Raw genomic sequence first — 21,674 nt, forward strand, 5'->3', positions numbered from 1 at the left:
AGGATGATTGTCAGGTAAGGCTGCGACCCTAGTAGATGAATCTCTTTCTCATACTCATGAAACCCTTCAAAACAATTGATGGATATGGGATCTGTGGAAAATCCTTCCACATTTTGGGCTAAGAATATCAGACTCAAATATTTTCCTGCCTGTGAGAAATACTTCTCTAAGCTCTAACATGACAGCCCCTTCTCCTCAACCTAGAAAGCTAATTACCAATCTATCTGTGTTTGAACCAGCTCCCACAAATGTTGCTTATCAAATAACTTTAGTTGAACTGGTAATAATAGCTTTTGAAATTATAATATAACAATAAGAAAAGCAAAATCAAAAGTGATTCATTAGTCCCTTAAAAAGGGCATTTCGCTGTAATGGTAGTATGTCATTTGGTTCCAGATTGCAATGGCAACATTCCCTTGAGGTATAAGAGCTTTTATCTAATAATCTACAACTTCTACATGAGTCTTTTTTATCTGGAGCAGTAGTGAATGGGCTTAAAGGAGTCCACACTTTATTTTGTGTATATCTTCTGGCACGTATCACAGTTAATGGAGCTCTTTAAGATTTTCTCTAATGATGTTAATCAACACATTTTATAGTCCTAAACTGTAATTTAAATGGGAAGAATAAGACAGCATTTGGCTCAGAAGTAAAATGTGGGAACACCCTGGACACACTGATTTATTTTGGTAAACAGAGTTGGCAAAGTTGATTTTAAGTCAAGAAGGTGTATTTGATGAGAACAAGATGATGGGAGATCCTTCAAAAAAATTGATAGATTTGCGATCTGCTGAAAATCCTTCCACTTTGTCTAATGTCTGATGATCAAATAGCTTTGCACTGTGACCAGAGGGGCATAACAAGTCAACACACACATACACACACACACACACACACACACACAACAAACCAACCAGACAGAAGTTTACACCTGGGGAATTAAATTATCTGAATAAGGACCCTAGAAGAAAAATTCTCTAACTCCTGGATTCTGTCATAAGTGTCGTCTACAAAGTACTGAGATCATTTGCGTCTTGGCCTTCCCATGAATAGAATTGTGTTCTAAGTTTTATTGCTGTTTTTCACAGAAAAAGAAGTGGACAGTAAGGGAACAAATGGCTAATTGACTGGTTCCATCTCACTGGAGAAGGAGGAACACTGTCTAAATTGAAAGCAAATTTAATTTTTCCCTCAGTCTTCATCATGTTTTTTGATGTCTCCACAACATTTAATGCACTTGACCATTCTTGTTTTAAATCACAAACAGCTTTGTTAAGTTTTTTCTTACTTAGCAAATTCGTAGTGATTTTAGAAAACTCACACAATGCAGGAAAAAAATAAAAAAGAAAGTGAGAACCATCAAAATTCCTCTAATCATCATCCCTTTCACCCCTAAATAACTAGGTCATCATTTTCAACATTTTAAAGATCATCTTCCAAGATACTTTTCTAGTCGTTAAAGAAAGAACATCTATATGATTTACATAAACGGTATTATTTAAAAAGTGAGAGGATGTGTCTCTTGCTCTCACTTATAAGCATGCCAAGTGTCCCGATCTGGTTCAATAATACAGACATGCCTCATCTTTTTTATTATGGCGATGTAATACTCCATTGAATGTATGAGTCACATTTTATTTTGTCAGTCTTCTAGCTGACAGACACTTAGTTTGTGTCCAATTTCTTATTCCAGTACAGTACACTGCCATGAAATCCTCAACTCCATAACAGACACCTGGAGTGCCCTCCACCTCACTGGTAGTGTCCAGATTCTTGGACTTTTTTGGCCACTTTATCCTATGCCATTTAAAAATGCTTATCGCACCTCCCCTCTGAGAAAATACAAGCTCTGGAGCTAGACTGCCTAGATTTAATCTTATGATGTCTCTGTTACTATGGGCATTATTCTTTTACCTCTCTTGTGCCACAGCCTCTCAGCTATAAAATAAAAACAGAAAACAATATGCATATCCTAGTTATAATATGGATAATGAAAATAATATCAAATGAAATTATCCATGTATAATGTTTGGCACGTATGTGTTCAGTGTATTTCAACTATGGCCATTATTGTGATCTTCTCATTCATCTCTCTCTGAAAACCATTTCCAATGTATTCCTGATCTTTCCTACTCAAGATTTCTAAATTATGTCTTTTGCCCACAGGTGTTTTCCCGGCGTCATTTCATGTTCTCAAATTTCTGGAAGACATTTATGCTGGGTATTCTAACACCACATAAATTTTATACAGATCAAAATGGCTACCAAATGACCTTAATACAATCCTCAGTGTCATATTTTATGGTTTCTCTTCCTTTATTATATGTCCAGTCAGTCACAAATTCCTGCTGAGTTTTCACATTTCCTCAATGTGTTCCAAACCTATCTCTTTCCATCACCCTATTTCCAGCTTAGGTCAGACACTGCTGGGCTCATACTTAGATGATGGAGCTATTAACACCTTTAGGGACACAATGCTTTCCATAAATGACATATCAGGAGGAAATCCAATATATTTGACAAGTCAAATCATCACTGCTGCTGTTATTGAGACAGGATTTAGGGGCCTGGAACTCTACCTCTCGTCCTTCATCTTCCCCAAATGCCCCCTTAAGTAACTGAACCCCAATTATTCCTCCAGAAAGAGGAATTTCCCTCCAAGCTTCCACTTGCTTTTTCTCCAAGCTCTCCTGCACATGGGAGACAACATAATCAAACTAATGATACAACTGTGGTCACATTTCTCCCATGACCCGATCTATGCATGGTTTTATTCAATGCCACCACTGACATTCAGTTCCCTCTCCGAAACTCCAAATTTAGCCCCAAGAAGTATTTTTGACTTTATAAATCAATCTATTCCAAAATAGCCCAATAGGAATCTACATCACCATCTTGTTCTTACACATCTTGGTGTAGGGTTCATGCCCTCAAACGCTGGCTTCCTTCCACCCACATGCTCTTACTTCACCAGCCCTCAAGGGCTTATTTAAATTCTGTCTCTGTGGTTTCACAAACATTATGGGACTCCCCTCTTAGATTTGAGCTCCCTTTTCTCTGACCTACAGAAGTATCACATATTTCCGAATATCATTTTGTACTGAGAATGTGTCATGTTTCTAAACTTAAATTAATATTTCAGTGCCTTAGAGTGCCTCATACATGCTTAAAGTTCAATCATAGATGCTGGTAACCCTGGGTATGGTGTGCTCCAACAAGGCAAATTTTAAGATGCTGTGAAGGCTTGGAAGACTGTGAGTATCACCCTTCAGTCATTTACTTTTCATTTGTAACCAGTGATGTTTCTTTTGGGGTCTATTTGTATTCATGCTCACATCTCATACTATTATAACTGTGGTTGTTCTTCTGTAAAAATAAAACTTTGGTTTTCTTTATTGAAAAAGGTAATATATTTATATATTAGAAACACAAATCATTTCCCAAAGTTATACAGTAGAAATAAGCATCCTTCTCACTCCAAATCCCTCATCTCCTAGTTCTACTTCAAGGCCACCACTGTTACAAATGTCTTAGTGATTATCTTGTAATCATAATTTGTCCCTGGGTGTAACGCTGCCATTTCATTGCAAAATTACGTTTTATTTCTCTCTGTGTCCAAAACAGTCAAGCAGACTTCGCAATCTCCTTCCTATCCTCGATGATTACTGGCATCCTAGGAAACCTCCCAAGGCCCAACCCCTCTATACTCTGGTTCAAAGCTTCCCCTCAGTTTTAGACATTGATAATCAGCCTCACTAACCTTTTATTTAGACTCACTCTCCCTCTATTCCCACTTGGATAACTCAGATCAGACCCCTACAGCATCCAGTCTCCAAATTCCTGGAAGAGAACTACCAAGAGTAGAGTATTAATGTGGAACTTGGGCAACCAAAAAGAGTAAAGTCTATTAAATTAGCTTATCCATGAAAAAAACAAAGTTGCTTATACTGAATTTGAAAATAAAGAAATATGGATAAATCTTTTTGGATGTGTTTGGATATAATTCAGAAGGTAAGAGAAAGAGCAGAGGGAATGGGGCAAATGAAAAACAGAGTTTGGGCAGGGTCATATTAACGTAATTTCATTAACGAGATTTAAAAATTTAAAGTAATAATTACTTTTATTTATTTTATTTTAGTATTTATAAATAAATACAAATTTTATTTTAGTATTTTATAAATAAAAACAAATTTTATTTATAAATAAATAAAAATAAATATTTATTTAAAGTATTGAGTTAAGATTTAAAGTAAATTTTATTGATGAGAAATTCTGACTGAGCCAGGATCTCTGGACTAGGTTTAGAACAAACATAATAAAATTCCCCACAGCTTGTGTGGATGCACACACCTGCCTCTTCCCACACATGCCAGTCAAAGAGATTCCATGACAATTTCTGAAAAAAATTGCATCTCAGGCCACACATGTTCTCTGTTTGACATATGAATAGAAAGGCTGAATTCACAAACATCTATTTTCCAGAACTACTATTATACAAGCTGGGCTCTAATCACAATCTGGACCAAATTACTGTGCTCTGGTTTTAGAAGAATTCAGTTGGTGAGAAACAGTTGACTTGAAAACAGTCATTAGATGTGTTCCTGACAACTTTATTGAATCAGAAAATTTATTTTTTCATTACACTTGAACATGTCATGGATGCTTTTATGTAACACAAAGAGGTTGAATTAGACAATCCCTAAAGTTTCTGCAAATTTTAGAATATTGTTATTAATATTACATCAAGTGACTTGGCAATATTCATATTCCTTAATGGGTATTCATCCTACTGAGTTTGCAATTAAATACAACTCAAATTATGGAAGTTTAAGGATTCAATTCTGAGATTTGGAAGCAGCTATAAGATTGTTGAAAGTGTATTTGCTAAAGCAACATAATTTAGTATCCCTGCCTCCTACCAGCTAGGATTCAGGATAATTTCCTTAAACCTTCTGAGTTTTTGTTTCTTGTCCCACAAACCTGAGACAATAATGACTTGCTTCACAGGGATGTATGGAGATAAAATGAGATAACATGTGTTAAACAGCTGGCAGGTAATCAAGAAAACTTAACTCCCTTCCCCCACTCTCACTGAGAAGGAATTTCAAGATGAGAATCACTAGGATTTTTCCTGGGATGTGATTTTACTAGCCCTAGGGATAGAAGGTTAGGTCAAGAGCTTTTAGAGAGTAAAAATACCCACGCAGTGAGAATATGCATTCTAGGCATTTAGGCAGCTTCACCGCTCACAGGGCCTTGAGAACACGGCTTAGCAAGAAATCTCTGAGACTTTTGGTCTCCTGATGTATGGTGCAAAGAAATGGGATTGTAGAGTTAGATTACATATTAGCACAGTGCATTTGAGACAAAAGCTGAAATGGATTAAAAGAACCACATAGAAATAGCTCTATATTACACTGGCTCTTATGTTCCTGTCAAGGAGAAAGTAGATGCCAGAAAGTCCTTTTAGCAATTGAAGAGCCAATAATATATGAAAAAAAAAAAAAAAAGCCCAGGACAATAAGAAAAGGTTTTATATACTTGTGCATTTTGGTAAAATACAGGTGAGCATGTGCTAAGAGTTTATGGTGGTTTGGAATCATTTTTATTCTGTGGATGACTTCAGGATGACAACTTTGATAGATTCATTCTTGCCAACAGAGTATATATAAATTCACTCTATGAATGAAGGGAGAGAATGGGAGTGTTTTCATGATCCATCTTAAGACTTTAATTGGTCAGGAAGCCATCATTGTGCTAAGGCATGCATGCTATTTTAGAATTAGCAGAACGAGAATACTACAGCCTAAGAGATCTTCCTGGCAGAATAAGAGAAACCTCTGCTTGCCCCCCAAGTTCTCTGTTAAAGTGTATTTCAGAACTCCTACTAAACTTATATTTGCTCCTATTCTGATGAAATGTACTAAGACGGTATATACTTGTATACATGACATAACCCGATTAAGAGCAGGGGGATTGGGAAAGCATATGCAGTACTGATCCTTATTGAACACCTACTAAACTTTAAGCAATGTGAATATATTGTTTAGGTTTTTCAAAGATTTTCAAAGAAAGGGTTATAATACTAATTTTACAAAAGAGGACAATTGTATCTCATCTGATGCTGGTCAAAGGTAAATTAAAAAGAACCTTTGCTGTGAGAAGAATCATCTGACCTCCTGTCTCCTAAACTCCTAACGTTGTTCAATGACAGGTTGCTTGCACGAAAGTGATCTTCTTTCTTCAAAAGGCTTTTTTTCCTCATCACAGTGAACCTGGTAGTATTCTGAGTATAGAAAATAAAACAACAACAAAAAGAGCTGAGCCATTCAGTTTCTCTTCCAAATCAATTCCTGCTTGCTAGGGCTTGAATGGAAACATGCTTATTTTTTTTGCCATCGTTGAATGAAGCTATTTGTTAAGATGTGTTTATTAAACTTACATAAGAGTTCTTGCCCAAAGAACTCACACTCAGTGGAAGGGGGAAAAATCTTCATGATCTCTGGCTCTTTCATTTTAACATTATAGTGAAAGGCTCATCAACATGTCTACTTTTTAATTTCCACAGATGAAGAAGCAACAGAATACAAAGAGGTTTTTAAAAATCATATACTCTATTTTTTTTTTTTCAAAGCACAGGTCTATGTCAAGGTATACTTTTCACAAACTTAAGAATACTTATCTGATACAAATAGTGAGGACCAGGCATAGTAGCTGACAACTGTAATCCCAGCACTTTGGTAGACTGATGCAGGAGGATCCCTTGAGCCCAGGAGTCCAAGATGAACATGGGCAACATGGTGAGAACCCAAGCTATGCAAAAAAAGTCTTATAAAAAATTAGCCAGGTGTGGTGGTATGCTTCTGTGATCACAGCTATTTGGGAGGCTTAAGGGGGAGGATGGCTTGAGGTGCGGGTTGCAGTAAGCCAGGATGGTGCCACTGCACTCCAGCCTGGATGACAGAACAAGACCCTGTCTCAAATAAATAAATAAATAAACACATAGAAAATAGTGTGCATGAGTCAAAAATTTATTTAATTTACTAACAAAGGAATCAGCAAGGTGGTAAAAGTGGTTGAAAGAGAATTTAAGAGACTAAACATATATATAGGCACTAAAATGATTCTGGTATAAAAATGCTAGCTTTGATTGAACCCTGGTTAATGTTCCACAGGCAAAAAGACTGAAACTTTTGGAGTTCTTTTTTTTTTTCCACGCAAATCCTGTACAGGTATCTTTGAGACTGGTCCGTAGTCAGTAGCAAATACTAACTCAGGCAGAGGACATCAAAGCTTTTCCATAAAGAGCCAGATAGTTAATATCTAAGACTTGGTGGGCTATATGGTCTCTGTTGCAAACACTCAAGTCTACCATTGCAGCACAAAAGTGGCCATAGAAAATACATAAACAAATGAATGTGATTGTGTTCCAATAAAATTTTGTTTACAAAACATGTTAAAGTTCAGATTTGGCTAGTGTGCCCTAGCTTACCTTAGAAAATTAAATCATCTTGGGTGGGCCTATTAGACAATATTCAGGTAGTGCTTTGAAAAGGTACATTGACTGTTTACATTATATCTTAGTATTGAATCATTTTTCTCAGATCACGTATAGTTCATGATACCTTATCCAAGCTACTCATACTTCAGTTTCCTCACTTGCTGAATAGTGATCATTTTTAGAGATTTTTGGAGTATTGTAAGCATTCAGTGGGTTAGTATTCAAAAAATATTTATTCTTCCCAACTTTCATTGTATTCCTATTCTCATTCAAAAAGGTGAGAGATGATTTCATATTGTATGGAACAAAATCAGCTTGAGAAAATAAAGCTGCTTGCCTAAGTTGGAGGCAGAGATCGACTGACTTAAACAGCAGGAGGTTCAAGGAGAAAAGAACAATTGCCCACATTATTTTTTTCTTAGTGTGACAAAAGTCCTGCTGGGATGTCCGATCTGGTCTGGGGCTTCTCTGGCACAGCCAACGCAAGCATGGAGTGAGCCATGTCTTTACTTCATTTGCCAGATGTGACTTGAACTATAAGAACATCTCTGGAGACTGAAAAGGTTCAGTGATTTTTACAAACAAGTGGCTGATGCCACTAGCCCTCTTTATTTCCCCAACCGTGTGATGTTCAGTGTCAAGCTTGAGCTGTAGGCATGCAAGAAAAAAGTCATGCTAGTGGTGATAAAGAAGGTTGAACTGGGATCTATCCTGGGAAGATAATAAAAGCCAATAAGCTTATTGGGAGAAAAATATTTACTTGGAAAGATTTTATCACACAATGTCCTGGGAGAAGAATTTTACCAGAAACACAAATGTCTTAAACTGGATTCTCCAGAATATATCAGGAGTTGTATGTAGAAGGTTTACTAAGGGATGCTCTTAGGAGGTGAACCTGTAAGGAAGTGATGATCAATATTGGGCAAACAGAAAAGCTGACCCCAATGCCATTATGATGGGGGTCTCAGCTGATCCCACAGGGAACTTGGTACTGGGATGGTCTTCTGAGCTGTCGCAGTTGAGACAAGGGGGCCAGACTCCTGTGTTTTTACATTAATCAGTCATGTCCACAGCTATCCCCTGGAAGACACTGTAATCTTGGAAGAGATAGTTCCTTAAAGCCAAGAGAAATTCCAATGAGGGAAGAAGCTCTGAGCCATCAGTATTCACTGTTTCCAGCCCCTGGAGAATGGGTATGCTACCCTTGAAGAGCATCTGCTATACTCAATTGGTGTAGATAGGCCTTCATATTTCCTCAACTGCATTTCAACTATGTAACTATTAAGAAAAAGAAACTGTACGTATTTATGCTCATTGTTGATGTTGATTGAAGATTTCTCTGGCTATGCTCATAGCAGGACCTATTAGTTATCTATGGCTGTATAATGAATTACCTGAAACTAAATGGCATAAGACAACAAAGACTTATTATCTCAGTTTCTCTGAGTCAGGAATCCAGGCTATAGCTTAAGCTGAGTGCCTCTGACTCAGGATCTCATGAGGCTGCAATCAAGATGTCAGCTGGGGCTGCCGTCATCTCAAGACTTGACTGGAGAGGATCTGCTTCCAAGCTCCCTCACGTGGGTGCTGGTAGGAGGTCTTAGGTCTTCACTGGCTGTTGCTGGATAAGCAACCATCGCTTACTTGCCATGTGGCTTCATCCACAGGATTGCTAACAGCTTGGCAGCTAGCTGCTGCCAGAGCTGGAATCTGAAGAAAGGAAGAAAGGAGGAAGGGAAGGAGGGTGACAGGAAGGAAGAGAGAGAGAAGAGATAGAAAAGAAACAGAGAAAGGAGAAAGAGAGAGAGGGAAAAGATGAGAAAGGGAGAGAGAGAGAGAAAGAGAGAGAGAAAGACAAGAAAGAGAGAGAGTAGAAACAGAGAAGAAAGAGAAAGAGAGGAATAGAGATAAAAAGAGAGAGAAGAAAAAGACAGTGGAGAGAGACAGAGAGAGAGAGAGAGATCCTGACACACACACACACAGAGAAACAAAACAGAGAGAGAACCTGAACCCAATACAAGCCAAAGTATTTTTATAACCTAATTGCATAATTGACATCTCTTCAGGTCTGCTATCTTCTATTCATTAGAAGTGAGTTAGTAATTCTAGCCCACACTCTAGGAGAAAGGAGCTGAACAGAGCTTGATGACAGTAGGTAAGGGCCATCTGAGCCATCTTAGAGGCTGCCTACCTCATAGAAGAATTAAAAACATTTTTGAAGAAAAAGTAGTAGGACCATTCTGAAGCATTCCGAAGCACAATCAATCAAATATACCTATTAAAACTTTTTAAAAATCACTCTAGGACGCACTGAACTTGGGTTAGGATGATATCTAATGTGTAAACTCTCAGTGAATTAAAATAAAGAAAGAAACTGCTAGCCATCTGCATGAGATAAGTACAGAAATTGAAAACAAACCTTAAGAAATTTGATATTACTTGACATCCAAGTGCATGTTCAATGGATTCATCTCATCAACTGGGTATAGAACAAAAATAGTGGCTCATGAGGGATTTGGAAAGAAAACTCATTCCTCAACACAGAATCTGAGAAGCCCTGTTACAGCGATGTAACACTCTTGCCAGGGAAGTGACTCTGGGGCAGAGGAGTAAGCTTAGGTTGTGGCAGATTACTAGACAGAGAGTCAGGAGATTTGGTACTCGTTCTGCCTCTGATATTTCCTAAGAAGAACTGAATATCATTTAACCCACCTAGATTCATTTCCTGGACTGCAAACAAATTGTGTTGATTACAAGGTTCCTTTGAATTCTAAAGGATATTCATTTGTCCCTTCTATCACTAGACAAGCTAATGTATCAGCAATTTTCCCCTGTGATTTCTACATCTCCGAATCTGCCATCTGCAGCTATCTTCACTTACTTCTGTAAAATCCTTTCTACCTCATCATGGCCTCTTAAATGGTTCTAGAGACAATTTGGTAGTCTGTACTGACTCAGAGCAGAGAGAGTGATGGCCATCTTCATAATAATAACATCAATCATTTTTATCTAAAAATAGTTTTAATAAAATGCTTTTAAAAAATGAGCTATTTAAAATTTTTTTACTCAATAGTGCTTCATAAATGTACTGTTTCCATTTTTAGTTATGTTACTAAACTCCAGAATTTACTAAATTGTATTCAGTAGAAGTATTTAGAGATCTTTTGTCGTCCTGTTCTTATTTCTCCTCATAGCAAACGAAGATTGCTCTGGGAAGTGTATGCCCTAAACATCTGCCAGCAAAGACTCTCCGGTGACCGGTACAGAAATCATCCTATAGATCAACGTTCTTAAATGTGGAGTTTTTGTGGTTAGTAGACTCTTCCATGGTCAGTACATGCAGCATAATCTAGCGAAGTATAATTACAATAATTGCAATAATAGTAACAGTGATTGTCCTTTGATAAAACAGTATGTGTCCAGTGCTGTGCTAAGTATTTTCTGCGTATCACTTCATTCCTCCTAAAAAGTCACTTAATATCTCTGAAATAGGTACTGGTATCTTCATTTTACAGATAAGAGAGCTGAGGCTTTGAAAGATAAATCAACTTCACCCAAAGAGAGTAATTAACTAATTTCTAGAGCTAAGATTTAAACCAACTGTGGTTGACTCTAGCATACAGTTCCAGTTTGAGTCTTAGCTATACCTAATCTAGAATTCAGGCCTCCTGGCCAGGTCTGAGGAAGCACCCATGATGGATCTATCTACATGGGACATCGTAAAGGAAGAGATGATTATATAAAATTTCACGCAAGAACAAGAGGCAGTGTCAGATGTTAGCATTTTAGACAACAGTCTGCCACCCATGAACTCTGGTCCATTCTCTTCAACGTGAGTAGTGATGTTGTGCAGGGGCTATGATTTCGCTAAGGCACCCAGGGTATGAAGTAGCTTTGTTGAATGGTCTCTGTAACCAAGCACACAGAGCCCTTTCTTCCGGTGGGGTACAGTGGAAGCATAGCATTGATGTAATTCCCTGAGCTGTGCTCTGGGAGAGCTACATCTGGAGAAGAAAAGAAACAGGAGAGGGCTTAGGTACCTGACTATGCAGGCGTTGTTGGGATATAAGGCAGAATCTCCAGGAAACATGGAGCAGTACTGGTGGATTGTGAAGGAGCAATGGAAAGAGCGGATTCCACCTCCTGCTTGAGAGCTTATGAGACTCTCCCTGAGGACCCCCAGAACTATTTATGCAGAGTTTGGAAAAACTGGGAAGAACTAAAGGAATCCATGTTTTATTAATATCCAGAATCTGGTTCTCAAAAAAATAAGTTTCATGTCTATCAATGCCTTCTAAGATTGTATTAGGTTTTATTTTTAGCTTCTATATTTTGGTTCTTATGGAATAATATTAACTCCATTAACCATGCAAGTCTTTATTTGTATGATTAGACATGGAGTCAGTTATGGCTATTCTACCTTATTATAAATTACCTGATCTCAGTCACACATCTTACATTGGCCTCTCTTAAATCTAGTTGATTTTAGACAGTTATTCCAATTTATGAAGGATACTTTGACTCATGATTCTACCAGAAAAGAGTTTAGGTTCTCTCTTCCATCTTTTATAGTTTATAAATCTAATAAATATACTTACCAATCTTTGTATTATTTCTTGATATAAAATACAAGAGACCTCAGCTTAGAGCCAAATTTCATCAAGCCCAGATAACATCAGCCAAACTTCAGCAAATCCATAGTGAGTGAGAAACTGAATTTTTTTTCTCACTAAAAATGTCTTGTAATAGTCAAAGATCAATGTCAGAGACCTGACACATCCTCAGGAAGTTTCACTCAGATCGTCACTAAACCTCTTCCCAGTATGTTGTGATTGTTCAACTCACTATACTTTCATGTACCTGTGACATCACCTGGCCCAGATTTCCCTAAATCCTCCATAATTAAATGGTGCATAATGTCAAATACCTTGCAGAAATCAAGATGCATTGCCTTTAGAAAGAACTCTCTTAAAAATACTAGATTTGTTTTTGTTTGGAATGGTCATTCTTTGCCAACTGAGTTTCAACGGCAACATGGGTAGGGTTTATATTTCAAATTTCAAAGTCAAGACTTATTGAATTTTTATTTGCCAACATGGAGACAGATGTTACAGAAAACACACTTTAGAAATAGTGTGGATAATGCCCTTTAGGAGTTTGCTGCCCTTAAGAGAAGTTGGCATAGACACAAAAGCGTGAAATGTCTAGTAGAAAGGTACAGATCCTGTGCTTTGGGAATTAAGATGGAGAGATCATCTTTTGCATGATTCATCAAAGGAACCTTCCTTTCAGAAGTTGTAATTAAGCTGTCTCTGGTTGTGTGTGTGTGTGTGTGTGTGTGTGTGTGTGTGTGTATGTGTGTGTGTGTATGTGTGTGTGTTAGTTTGGGTTTCCCCAGAAGCAGACTCTGAAATAAGGAGTCAAACACCAATAGAGAGTTAGAGAAGCGAGACGAAGGGAGAACAGTCAATGAGTCTCAGGCTCAAATATGAAGAAAGTTACTACAGTGGGTAACTTAAGTCCTTATGGGAAGCCCTGGGAAGGGTTGTTGAGCAAGCACTTTAGAAGAATTCCCTTCAAACAGTGAAAAAGCTGTGGTTTTTATGCATTATTCCTGACACCCATAGGTTGAGGTTGCTCCTGGGGGAGGAGGGTGTTAATTCTCTGGCATTTTCTGCTTGCCTGTGCAATGTCAGAATTGGTTTCCTTGGCCAGAGAAAGGCCGCAGACAAAGAGAGGCAAATGCTGACACGTTGGAAGTTGAGCCACTGAGTGTGAAATGGCAAAGATGAGGCAGAGCTTCACACGTAGTGTGTGTACAAGAAAATGAAGATATCCAAAGAAGATCTTCCAAGCTGAGAGAACAACAATTTGTCAGACTACTGGCCGCAGCAAGTCTTGTGATCCGAGGTAAAGTCGAGGAGAGAAAAGTGTAGTTTTAAGTTGATCCAGGAAGGGATGCTTGAGATATAAAATATTTTTCACTGGGAATCTCTGCTACAGAGATTTGTTCCTTAATGCCATGTTATGATGATAGAAAAAAATTAACACCCTATGTGAGCACCCCACTCATTTGGGGATAATTTCTTGGTGAATGAAATGCCAAAATTTGGGAACTACTGATGCGTCCTGTAAAATATAAACACCACAGCCAGGGTGGCTGTGATCACAGCCAGAACCATCACATGGTTCTTCAAGCTCTGACCCAGCCAATATCTCCAGGCTTATCTGTGGACACCCCCAGTATGAATCATACTTCCTAGTTTGTGTCATTGCAGTTCACTAACATATGCCCATGTTCCAGTCATGCCCTACACCTTGTTCCATTTTCCCTTTAAGACTCTTATTGAATATCTCCTGGTTGGGGATGCCATACCTGATATTTTTCAGAAACAGCCAATGCATTCGTATCCTCCTGTAAACATTGATGCCACTTTAGATCTTTGTGTATGTGTGAATGAGAAAATAACTGTACTTCCTTTTGGTGAGTGAGAAGATGTACATACTCAGAACTTCTGAAATTGCTTCTTGGACACCTTGGTGACCTTGAGCATGTTGAAGTGTACAGTCTTGCTCAGGGGCTGGCACTCACCCACTGTGACAGTGTCACCGATCTGGATGTCCCTGAGGGGGAGAATAGGTGAACAGGCATATTCTCATGGCACTTCTCAACACAATTACACTTGGACATGTAGTGCAGATAGTCTGGGCAGATGATAATTGTTCTCTGACTGTTCATTTTGTTCACCATGCCAGACAGAATCCTCTCTCAAATGGAGATGCTACCAGTGAAGGGAAATTTCTCATCAGTCTAGGTGCCCTCAGTGTCCTTTTTTGGTGTCTTGAAGCCCAGACCAATGTTCTTGTATTACCGCGGGAGCTTCTCGTTGCCAGTGTCTCTCAGCAGGAATTTTTTTGTTTTGAAAGATGGTTGTCTGTTTTTGATAGCCTCACTCTGTCTTAATGTCTGCTATCTTTTCAGCTTCCTGAATAAAAAAACCCACCTTAGATCATTGTTTTGTAGACACCCTTGAATCATCAAATAGTCCATTAGTTCTTTGAGTAAAGGGGTTGAGTTTTATTCATCTCCATAATTCCAGAATTCACCAGACTGCAGGACTTAGTGCTTGGTAAACACTGAGGAAAGCTTGGCTCTGTTGATCAAAGCTCTCCTTGTTTATATTTTAATCAGATTTTTTGAAAGGGTTTCAAAGAATGGCTAAACTCTACTAAGTATACTGTCTCTTGGCTTATGTAGCTTTTGAAAGTCATATATTCATCAACTCTTACCTTAGTTTCTCCTCACCACCATCCTAATCCATGCAACTGGTGAGGCCACAGACCCCTAGCATGAGGCCCTGTTCTTCCCACAGCAATGAGATTTAGGAAATCACTCGAACTTCTCTGCCTGGTGGGGTTTGTGTTGATGCTGCTGTGTTGTAGTGAATAGGCTAATAGGTCCTCTTTTCAGAAATTGTACAAAGCTGTGGTAAATTTTATTTTCATTATGATCCGATGGCTCGATCAAGTAGCAGTTTTCAGCTTACTGATTGTAACATGAGAGGATCACATTCATTTCCTTCAGTAAATGTTCACCAGGAATCTCTGCAGATGCAATGGAAGACTGAGACATAAGAAGAATTCCCTTGAGAAATGTTAATAGAACTTAACTTACTTGATTACATTGCACACTCACTTTTTGCAAAGCTACAATATGGATGAGGCAAGGTCTTCACCCACTGGACTCATAATAGATACATAATCCATACATGCTGGAGTTAGAAAGAAGACGAGCGAGCCAGCCTAAGGAATAAAGCTACAAGAGAAATGGTTCTCTAAGCTAAGGAACACGATCAAGGTGCTAACTCACAAGAGAAAATAAACCATTGACTCATCTCCTCATGCTCCTTAACAGCTACTGGCAAGTTGGTTATTAAATGAACCTTGATAACTTTGGAAAACTTGTCAAGTACCAAGCAAGACACAATTTGTGATTTTTGGCATGGCTTGTATTATTGGCTCCTTGTGCCTGGGACAGTATTGAAAGGAGAAGTATCTATAAACAGAATGAATAATGTGCAGCCATAATATATTCTTTGTTTATTTTTACATCAAATGTTTGGAATGTTGGCACTATTAAGAAACTCATTTAATTTTCATTCCCTTTTGAACCTGTGATGTTATAATGCAAGCCCCCGAAATGAGCCATATTCCTAGTGATGAAAATTGGGTGCTGGTGCCATAATTATACCAATGTTGGTTTTGATAAGTCTCTTTTAATTAACAGAATCTTTGAAGTTTGCTGGCAATTTTTTATTTCATGAAAAGGCCAGTAATAATAATAGAAAGGTACCCGTTTTAAATTGTCCACCTGGTCTACTTCTTAAATCTTTTCATCTTTGGATTGATTTGCACATCGCGACCAATTATGGAGGTGGGAAGATTCTATTATACTCATTTTGAAGATGAGGAAATTGAAACTGGGAGTTTGGGGGACTTGCCTAAGCAGGTGAGAATGACTCTCACACCAAGACTCCTGGAGACATCCCTGCCCCCCGATAATCACAGTGGTTCAGTTCTCAGAACACAGGCATTCCTTACCTTGCCACTATTGACACTTGGAGCCAGATAATTCTTGGTTGTGAGGGTCTGTCCTGTGCGTTGTATGATGTTTTGCAACATCTTTCCTTTGCCTACAAGGTGCCAGTAGCAATCCCCCCACTTACGTCTCCAAACATTGCCTAAAATCTCCAGTAGGACAAAATCATCTCCGACTGAAAACCACTTGACTAATGGAATCAGACTCCATGACAAATGGCTTCTCCTGTTTACCTGGTTTACTCTTTCCTGTCTGCATGCCAACAGGGGCCTCAATGTTTGTGTGTGTGTGACAAATTATAAAAAGCTACAGTGAATTTGCCTTGCTCTATGTCCTGGCAGCATAATCAAATTACAGCTTTCCACCTACTTCCTGCATAGCAAGAAGACAAAGTATGTGAGGATGGGAGCCACATTTTTTTCCTTTAATAAATCTTTGTTCAGTGAATGAAAAAGTGGATTGCGCTGCTAACCATGAGCCAAGCAGGTTACAGATTCTACACACATTATACCGTTACATTATCCAACCACCTATGCATTACATATGAAAGGGCCTATTTCTGAAAGGCAGAGTGTAGAGGATTTTTAGGACAGTGAAAAGATATCCATAATCAGTGATCTGTCACCAAACCTTAACAGGAAGTCACATGGCCAAGGAGAAACATGGTTTGTGGAGTTCCAACTGCAGCATCAAAGCAGAGCATGAAAAGGTCAGTTTCCAGCTCAGAGACAATTGCTTCATACTGGGCACAATTTCTTGTACTTTCTTCCAGAGTACATGGGCATTTTATTTTCTTATATTTGTTTGTTTTAATATCACACTATTCCCTCCTTGTCTTCTGCTGGTATTTTAAAGACTTTTCTAAATCAACCCAAATCTACTTCTTTTCTTTGTTGCAGTTTATTCCATTATCTGGATAAACAGCTCTGTAAGTGAGCACCTGGCAGCTGCTGCTTCTCCTTCTCCTCCTTCTCCTTCTCCTTCTCCTTCCACTTCTCTTCCTTTTTTTTTCACTCTCTTGTTCTCTCATTCTCCTTCTCTTTCTCCATTGTCACGCTTTTGTATATATGAAAGTATATCTAAAAAAATCTAGAGCAATTTGGTGGGACTAAGGGTACATGCTTTAATTTTCGAAGACATTGCCAAATTGCCCTTCAAAAATATTATAGCAATTTATTTTTACCTTTAATGTTTGAACATATTTTTTATCACTATCTTACCAACATGGTGTAAAAAATATACTTAAAATATGTTCTTCATTTTTAAGGTAGGAAATTATGTCACATTGCTATTTTATTTTGGATTTTAAAATTCTGTATAATATTCAACATTGGTCCATTTATTGTAAATCTTTGCATTCTTTTTCTTGTTTAAATCCTTGCTCACTTTTTCTTATTGATTTATAAAACCTTTTTACAAATTGAGGGTATTTGTAATATGTATTATGAATATTTCCCTTGCTTGCTATCACCTCTCTTCTGACTTTGTTCTTTAGATACAATTTTTTTTTATTAGCGATATAGTTTAGACATCCCCTCCAACTCTCATGCTGATTGATAATCCCCAGTGTTGGAGGTGGGGCCTGGTAGGAGGTGATTGGATCATGGAAGCGTATTTCACATGCATGGAGCAGTACCATTCCCTTGGTGCTGTCCTTGTGACAGTGAGTGAAGTCTCGTAAGATCTGATTGTTTAAAAGGGTGTGGCATCTTCTCCTTGTTCTCTCTTGCTCCTGCTCTCACCAAGTAATGTGCCTGCTCTTATTTTGCCTTCTGACATGAGTAAAAGCTCCCTGAGGACTCCCCAGATGCAGAGCAGATGCCAGCACCATGCTTCCCGTAGAGCTTGCAGAACTGTGAACCAATGAAACTTCTTTTATTTATAAATTACCCAGTCTCAGGTGTTTCCTTATAGCGATGCAAGAGTAGCCTAAAACAATTAGAAAGTTTTATACATTTCTCACTACATGTTACACATTACTGAGATTCTTTTCTAGAACTTTATGTTTAATTACATTAAAGAGTAATTTAATGTGCAATTTATATTGAGATAAATAATAAGATCCAACTTTAAATTATTTTGAGAAGACAAACCAGGTTTTTCTTAAACAATACAACATTACTGATTTCAAGTGCTGCCTTTGATATACGTTCGACTCCTGTGTGCATTTTGCATAATTTCTGAACTCTATTATGTTGTATTGATCAGAACATGTTATTACCAGGATGTCATTTTAAAAAAATGAATGAGTTACTACGGGATTTTTTTTTTTAAATGCTGATTTGGATCCAAAACCAAATGGAAAATTTTAGGAGTTTCCTCCAGTGGACTTTTTTAGAAGTCATCTTTTAAAATTTAACTTCAATAGAAATGTGTTGATTTTTCTTATAGATCTTTCACTTACTGCTTTGAAGTTTTCTCTTTGTATATGATGTTGTCTCTGTCTAGTGGGGTTGTCAGATGGTTTACATCATCTTCACTCGTTCCCTTAAGAAACATGTTTTTTGAGCTACTACTACATATGGGGCATTGTTCTAAAAGCTAGGGATGCAGCAGTGAACAATTCAGAATAGGTCTTCGCAGTGATATTGTAGTGGGTGGAGACAGACCCTGATTTTTTAAGTATAACAGAATTCAGATATATCAAGGACTATAATATAAATAATCAGAGCCACAACATAGAGAATAATTGAGGTGGAGCCAGGGGAGATACAGTGTCAGACAGTGAGCTCTCTGAGGAGGTGATGTCTTGGTTTGATGTCTGACAGCTATAAAGGGAGTTGTCATGTTTCTGTTCTTCGGTGCAATGTCCAGGACTGCGCTTGCCATATACTGTTTCTTGACAGATATTTACTGAATGAACCAATCAATCAATGATGGCTGGAGGTTCTGGCCTTGGCTGTGGGAAGCACTTCATGTTGCCTTTAAGCTTCTATTATGACAAGCTGTTTAGACAAGTTAAGTGGTAGGTTTTTACTTTGGGGAGGAAAGAGATTTTTCTTCAGTCTTTATTCATTACTATTGCAAAAGTGATTTTGCAATGACTGATTTCAACATTTCTCCCTGGGCTTCTAAACCACCCTGGTCCTTAGCAAGCCCAAGCAAGTTTCCAAACACAGGGTTTTTCCTTCAAGCCTGACCTCCCAATCTGCCATGAGAGAGCTTTGCATATGCACACCTGTGTGGGGCACAGCATGGAAGTGAGAAGGAAGTTGAAAACAAGCCCAGAGGACCCAGGTGATATGTTTTCAGAATGTTGCCTCTCCCAAAATATTTCCTGTGGATCAAAATTTCTTGCTTAGACATGGTCTCTGTGGCTCAATTTGCAGTGAATTATACACCAGCCCCATCTTGTGCTTCTCTAAAAATCTTTCCACTATATAATTTTCAAAACAAAGAAATTCAAATTAGTTTAAGACCCTTTCTTTCCATTGATGACTTGAGTAACAAAATATAAAATGAAAAATCAGAATGGATGAAAAGGTGAATGTTTGTATCTTCCACCAATTCCTTCATCTACTGTCTTTTTGTTGAGGGGATTTGTTTTTAAGATTGAGTCATTGGCTTATTATTTTTTTTTTTTTTTTTGCTATGGTTTCTCTTTATGATTATTGATCTCTATTAGCGTTATAATAATAAATACTTGATAAATTTCTTTCTTTGATCTGGCCTTCTTGTCACTCAACAGTCTTTTAAACTCTAGATTCTTTCTTTCATTCTTGACATTTGCCATTGTCTTCCACCCTGAATGCCTCCCTGCTGTTCTCAAAAGCTGCCTAGAATCATTGAGAGAGTATATTGCAGTATCAAGTACCATGGCTTCAGGCTCCACTGCAGCTGCCTGCTTTCTGAAAGCTCCCTTTATTCTTTGCAACTGCACTTATCGAATTCCGCCTAACAAATGTTAGCTTTTTCCCCTTACCTTTCATGCAACACACACACACACACACACACACACACACACGTGCACGTGCACGTGCAGTGTAATAAATCCTTACCTCTGCACAGTGTACATTTATACACCTTGTAATTGCCTTTCTCTGTTGGTTTTAGTCCTTTGCCCTTTTATTCTTTCCTTTTATACTCTGGCTTCCTCAGCTCTAGTATTCCCAGTCTTGAAATTCAAATTGCAAATGTAGAAAACATGCCCACCCATTTAGGACAAACTGAATGACTCCAATTGTAGAGGGCAGCACCGCGTCTGGTGGTACAGCTCACTAAATGCACTCATTGCCTGGTTCATAAGAAAGTAGCAGGTCTTGTATTCAAGACTAAGAATCTGTGAACTTCAGAGCACACTGTGCAGCTTCATGGAGGTGTGCAAGAAAGCAATATATTGTAATATAGCTACATATATAAACTATATATATAGTATAGCATATTTGTGGTAATAGGTAGTATTTTTCCACCAGCCACCATACGCACCCACATGAAAAAAGCTAGAAAGTTTGTCAACTCAGTGTATGATTCTCTGATGCCCCTCTGATATTCTTTTTTCCTGCTTTAAGTAACAGCAGTTATTAGGACCAGCCATGTTTTGCTACACAGAATTAACACTTGATGAGAGTGGCTTGAGGAGGTCAATTAAAGCAGATGTAAAGATCATCCTGCCTCTACTGAGTTGAAAACAGGAGCTAAAAGATCTCTTCACTTAACTGCAGGCCATTGGGCAAGAATTAAGCCTTTCCTTATAAGGAAATTGTGGAGTTATTCTGAAGTCATATTTGTTGTTTTATAGAACAATTCAAATGGCCATTAAATTCTTACAGAGCTATGAGCACCAAAGCCCCCTGAGGAATGTGAATGGGCCTTTTTTTCCCCCAAACCTCAAGGATTCTAGGAGCTGAATAGGACTTTAGAGACAGGACTGGATAGGGAATTCCTAAGGGCTTTTTTTAAGCCAATATTCCATGACTCTCTGACCTAACCCTTTGCTACTTGAAGAGTATCGCAGTCCATACACCAGGAACATCAGCATCACAGGCACCACATGAGACTAGATTAGAAATGCAACATCTTAGGCCTCACTTCCACCCGCTACATCCAAATTTGCATTGTAACGTGATCTCCAAGTAATTCATGTGCACATGAGAATTTGAGACGCCCTGATCTATTCTAATCTCTTTTTTCCCTGAATAATAAAAATGAAATAAATTTCCCAAAGTCACTAAGTAAATTAGTAGCTAGGATAACTAGCAATGCGTTACATGAGTCAAGCTGTTCATACTGGATAACAATCTCCTTTTTCCAGGCACCTAGTTCTTCATCTATGTCCTGGAGTTGGCCTATGTTCCCCCAGACCATCCCTCTCTGGATATCTGTGGACATTCTCGAAGTCACCTCTTCCATCAGGACTTTCGGTGTTGGCAGAGACATGCTATGTGTGCACTGACCACTTGTGCCTGTGGAGCACCTGAAATGAGGCTGGTGGGTCTGGAAAGCTGGAGCAGGAGTGAGAGCCTCATCTCTAGTGCATGTTAATCACTCAACTCTAACATGAAAAGGGGAGCTTCAGGGCTTCTGTTTGGATAATTCTGCATGGTGGTAATATCTTAGCTCCTGTTCTGCCAAATA

At 38.3% G+C, this 21,674-nt stretch overlaps 1 pseudogene; it reads right to left on the bottom strand.

Moving 5' to 3' along the window:
- Positions 1-14,007: 14,007 nt before the first annotated feature.
- LOC126964127 (40S ribosomal protein S11-like) lies at positions 14,008-16,183 on the bottom strand (annotated as a pseudogene).
- Between the last annotated feature and the right edge of the window lie 5,491 nt (positions 16,184-21,674).

Source organism: Macaca thibetana, chromosome 10, assembly GCF_024542745.1.
Source record: "Macaca thibetana thibetana isolate TM-01 chromosome 10, ASM2454274v1, whole genome shotgun sequence".
Classification (NCBI taxonomy): Eukaryota; Metazoa; Chordata; class Mammalia; order Primates; family Cercopithecidae; genus Macaca; species Macaca thibetana.